Source organism: Chenopodium quinoa, unplaced genomic scaffold (assembly GCF_001683475.1).
Source record: "Chenopodium quinoa cultivar QQ74 unplaced genomic scaffold, ASM168347v1, whole genome shotgun sequence".
Classification (NCBI taxonomy): Eukaryota; Viridiplantae; Streptophyta; class Magnoliopsida; order Caryophyllales; family Amaranthaceae; genus Chenopodium; species Chenopodium quinoa.
The window spans coordinates 3,020,307-3,026,221 of NW_018745311.1; the positions used below are offsets into that span (position 1 = coordinate 3,020,307).

Here is a 5,915-nt window from a genome sequence, read left to right on the forward strand (position 1 = left end):
AACACTGATCTGACAGTAATACAATAATGGGACCTCAAGCTAATAAAACATAACCTCAACTCTAGGAAAGCACTTAAATGGAATCTAATACATCAAAAGGAGTTGGATTCTAACACATAGTCACCACTTCCTTTTCAACTGAACCTCGGGAATTGGTTGAAAAAAAAAGGTCAATGATCATTCATATATAATGCACTATTATGTTCACAAAGGCATAACACGACAAACAGGTAAACTCATAAAAATGGAAAAAGTATATACATAAATCAAGAGTTTTAGAAGTCTCACTTAATGGAAAAAAATAATTATCACATAGCTTTTCCAATCAGAATAGAATATCCTTATGTGGGGTACTATTCAAAATAGCACTTTTATTATCATGTTTCAAGTGAAATTCATGCTCATCAACAACGGCAATAGTATCAACTTCTGGGTTATTCTCACACTGCTCAGACACCTCAGTGCAGACACTTCCAACATCAAAGCATGATACAACATGTCTGGTACATGATGTCTCGGACATTTCTCTATCTCTATCCTCAACAATAAAAAGATTAACACTGCCATTCTTGATTTCTTCGTCACCAGTGTCTCTGTCTTCAGCAGCATCAATAGAACTTGTTTTACACACTTAGTTTTGTCAGATGCTGATATGCATTCAGATGCATTATTACTGATGCTGCCAAAAGCATTTGAGCATAAGTTTCCTTCATGTGCTACCTAAAACCGCTTCCTCTCATGGATAGAAATAAGAGTTTCTTTTCCATTGTACAAAACAATAGTATCCTGTTTTGTACACTAAAAGCCATCTCAGACTTCAGTTCCTTGCTATCATTGGGGTTGGTCATATGTCCTTAACAACATCTAACCCAATCTTTCTTGCCTCCTAAAACATAAATAAAAAAAAATCACAAATTAGCAAATCAAGAACCCTAACCCAAACAGTAAGTCAGGTACTAAAACACAAATATAAGACAAGCAATCAATTTGAAAGATTTTCAAAGTTTTAGAGAATCCAATGCCTAAAAAAATTAATAAAATTGAGGGACTCTTATCTAAGCAGCTTGTGAACGTTGAGCCTTGGCTGCTTCAATTCTAAATGTCTCAGATATACACATGAGAGCAAGTAATAGGAAAATCCACAAAGGGAAAAAGAAATAGAGTTACTTAAAGGTATATAAGCATACTCATTAAATACAGAGGCCAAAGATAAGCATCAATAATATTTTATTATACAAACCTAACATGTAATATGCAAGGTGATAACATCTAAATATCTGTCACTTACAAAGATCAATGTATAGATGTATGCTCTTGCTGAAACAGGAAGTCCCAATGTAGATATGAATATGAGTAATAGATCAAGAGCTTCCCACTACAAAAACAATAAATAGGCATACCCATTGAAAATTATAGTTCATCCATAGCATAAATGAAGCAAAATACTTTGCATTGTTATAATTCATAAGCTCGTATTGTTAAAATTCATAAGTTCAATATATACAGGAATTAATTAAATCAGAATAATAGAAAACTTACGTCTCTTACCAATTCAGACAACATTCAATAAAAGTTGATACCGCCAAATAATGACTGATCAGCAAAACATTAACAAAAACATTCTGAATTTAACTCCTTTATGGACACCAGTCCACTGTTCAAGGGAGTATAAGTCCACAATCCAGACAACATTTAAAACAGGTATGAAACATAGTCCACTACACTCTAGATAGACTCATAAAGAGTCTAAAATATACCCCCTCCTCCCTCTTAATCAAGACCTATTTCTTTCAATTAATTTCCTTTTACTGTTTTTACTTCCATCTTCAACCAGCAGCAAAAAAATAACAAGTAGCATCACATGTTTAGGCAACCGACTTCTCTGATTGCCATTAATAAAATAAACGCAAATACTAAATAAGTTTATTTCAGCATCAAAATCCACAATTAAATCATAATTAACTTCAGACAAGTGCACATTACTTAAAGATTACATAAATTAGAATCTATTTAACCAAATTAAAAGCATATTGTAAATATTAAGATAAAGAACAACAAACACTGGTAGATGATTTTTTAGGGTAGGAAGATAAAGATGCATGAAAATAAGAGAGTTACATAGTCAACAAGCTTACAGAGACAAATACAATTAAGGTTACTTGTGAACTATTGGGCATAAATACTCAAATGAATTCAACTTTGATGGTAATTTGCAGACTTTAGTTTATATAACTCTTTAATTTAACACTAAATTGACCAATTTAAAACATTAATATTGATTACACAATTTTCATACTTATTGAACAAAGAGATAAATGAAACACTATACAAACAAACCCAGAAGATTACCATGCCTCACGTTATAAAAATTTGAAAACCACTAAAGATTAAACCATAAAAACATGTAGTGACTATGTAGACTAACACTAACTTATTAACGAAAATACTAACAAAATTAATATGAAGTTAAAAATTTGGAAAAGCAATTAAAAAAAAAAAAACAAACACACACAGGCGAGTTTCATACTAAAAATCATATTCATTGGAAGAAAAAAAAAAGAACTTGAAATTACTTAAGAATCACTACGTTATTGCAAAATCCCTAACTTCGGCCATGGTTTTCACTCCCCAGCACAACAACAACAAAAACAACAACAACAATAAACAACAATCAATTAATAATTCAACAAATACATAGGCGAAAATCAAAGAAACACTGTAGAAGAATATATAGAGAGAGAATGACGATAGAGAAACTCGTCATTTTCGAGCAGCTACCACCTGAACCCCGAAGAATCATCTTCTTTTCCTCTGTCATGTTCCCTCTTGCCTCTTCCTCCTTCGCTAAAACCCAAAATTCTAAAACACTTGATTCTTAAATTGACAATCGGAGATTAAATAAAAACATTTTACCTATTCTCCAATGGGGGTAATACCGTAAGAATGGAAGAAAGAAGGAGGAAGGGCGTCAAAGCCCTTGACTGGTGGCAAAAATAAGGAGGAGGAAGATGGAGAAGTTTCAAGAGAAAGAGAGAGGAGAGAGAAGATGACAAGAGAGAGAGACGGCTCCTCGTATGAAAGGAAAATATTTAAGAGTACCCATAGCCATTAACTATTTGGGTGGTTATTAAAAGAGAGAAAATGAAAATATTAATAAAATATTGAGGAGAGAGAAATTATTGGGGTATCAATTGAATAACCAGATTATTCAAATAACCGGTTATGTATATGGTCATGCAATTTTTTTTTTGCTTTTTGGTTGACATGGATGGCTAAAATTTTGACACGTAATACAAATATCAATGGTTGAGATTTGCTCTGAATTTATAACCGTTGTAATTTTTGTAACGGCCATAATTTTTAAAATACAATTCTGAAAAAAAAAATACACCAACGGCTCTATTTTATTTTTCTCTATAAAATGAGCCCAATATTGAAGTATTTTGAAACAACTTTTTTTTAAGTGAAAATTACTCTTCTTATTGGCAAATTGTGTTAAGATGAACATTCCAAAATCTAACAGAAAATAAAAATCCACAAAATCTCATAACTCATCACAGCCCCAAAATAATCCAAATCCTCAACCTTACTATTCTAATCTTCCAATTGATCTCAACTCAGATTTAGATACAAATTTTCAAAATTTTCCGAATTACGGTTCACAAAATCTCAATTTCTCAAATCCAAGTACTTTCACTCCGTTTCCTTTTCAACCACCACAAAATCCTAATTATTCAAATTCTCCAAATGTTATCCCATCTTTTGAAAATATTCAAATCTCTCAAATTGATTCAACATTTCCCATGTCTCAACATTTTTCTATGTCACAAGGTGATGGTGCATTTCCGAGTTTCGATTGTTCATACACATCGAATGCATCAGATGACGAAAATGAACCAGAAGTTGAAGAAGGCGAAGGTAATGAAAGAGGTAATGAAGGAGGCAATCAAGATGGAAGGAAAATTTTTTGGTCAAAAGCTGAAGAAGTGGTTCTTGTGAAGGCTTGGCTTGAGGTTAGTCAAAATAAAAAAACTAACACTAACCAAAAGGGGGATGTTTTTTGGAGGAAAATTGAAGAAATGTATAATAATGTTAGACTATACAAACAAAGGTGTTTCGAAGAAGGTACTGATCACTGCAAAAGATGTACATTGATTTACATTACACTGTAAAGTATTTGATGTACCCAACACTGAAAAGCAAGTATTAAATACTAGACATTGATGTACTTAACACTGAAAAGGTAATAGTGAATTTTGTTCACTGATGTACTTAACACTGAAAAGGAAATAGTAGCATGCATCACTTGCTTTGACGTACATAACAATGTTAAGGTGATAGTGACAATGCAAAGGCATGCATCTCCATTACTTTTAAAAATTATTAACTACTTTATGAATCATTGCATGCATGCAAGACTTCAAATTTACCATATAAGACAAAAAAATTACTACATATCATACACACTTGTTCTATAAGATGGATACATCAGAGTGGGATTCCCTTGAACAACCATCCATTTCCCCCTATTATACTTCTACCTTCCATTCTCATATCAAATTTGGTTTTAAAAACATGTCATCTGACGATAGCTCCAACTCTTCTAATTCCTCTTCCAATTCAGAAAATAGCCAAACCCAACGATATGAAAGACGAAGGCAAGCCAATCGCCAGTTCGATCGAATGATGGATGAAGTTTTTATGTCCAATCCAGTTGAAGTATATCAAATGTTTAATCAAGTGCCAAGGCCACCAAGGGTTCCCGTTCCAAGGGATCGTGAGGATGGACACAGTCGTTTATGGAATGACTACTTTACCGACCATCCTGTGTTCCCTCCACAATTATTCCGTCGGAGATTTCGCATGAACAAACATATATTTCTCCGAATTAAGCAAACTTTAGAAGAACGTCATCCCTTCTTCCAGCAAAGACAAGATGCTACAGGAAGATTTGGTGCCTCTGCATTACAAAAATGCACCGCGGCTATGAGACTAATAGCTTATGGCACCTCCGCTGATTCTGTGGATGACTACATTCGGATTAGTGCATCTCTTGCAAGAGATTCACTTCAGCATTTTGTGGAAGGAATAGTCTCTTACTTTAGTGATGAATACCTTCGAAAGCCCAATGAAGAAGATCTAGTAAGACTACTAAGGATTGGTGAACGTCGTGGATTTCCTGGCATGTTAGGTTCTATTGATTGTATGCATTGGAGGTGGAAAAAACTGTCCACTTCGATTAAAAGGTATGTTTTCTGGAAGACCAGGTAAACCCACATTAATCTTGGAAGCTGTGGCATCATATGATCTTTGGATCTGGCATGCCTTTTTTGGGACACCAGGTAGTCGTAATGATATTAATGTTCTTGATAGATCCCCATTGTTTAATGATGTTTTTGAAGGTTGTGCACCCTCTATTAACTATGTTGTGAATGGTCGCACATACAATATGGGATATTATCTCACTGATGGTATATATCCTAAATGGGCGGCATTCATTCCTACAATATCACTACCACAAAATGAAAAAGAAGGTCTATTTGCCAAAGTACAAGAAGCTAAACGAAAGGACGTTGAGCGTGCTTTTGGAGTATTACAAGCTCGTTTTGCAATAATACGGAATCCAGCGCTAGCTCGTGACGCATCAATGTTAGGAAAAATAATGATAGCGTGTATTATTATGCACAATATGATTGTTGAGGATGAAAGAGATACATATAAAACGTATTACGATCCAAATGAATATGATCAAGCTACAAATGCGTCTTCAAGTAATGAAAATAATGAAGAGCCTTTTCAGTTCCAAAATAGCAACAACCGAATTGCAAGTTTGGAAACTTACATGTCTAATAGAGCACGTGTTCGTGATGAAGCTATGCATAAAGCATTGAAGAAAGACTTAGTTGAACATATGT

General features: G+C 33.8%; 1 long non-coding RNA gene across 1 annotated transcript; it reads right to left on the reverse strand.

Moving 5' to 3' along the window:
* Positions 1-215: 215 nt before the first annotated feature.
* On the reverse strand, positions 216-3,097 carry LOC110712312. Its single transcript, XR_002509556.1, has 3 exons — positions 2,782-3,097; positions 1,289-1,375; positions 216-886 (listed from the first exon to the last, which is right to left on the reverse strand). It is a non-coding gene; the product is annotated as an uncharacterized LOC110712312 (long non-coding RNA).
* Between the last annotated feature and the right edge of the window lie 2,818 nt (positions 3,098-5,915).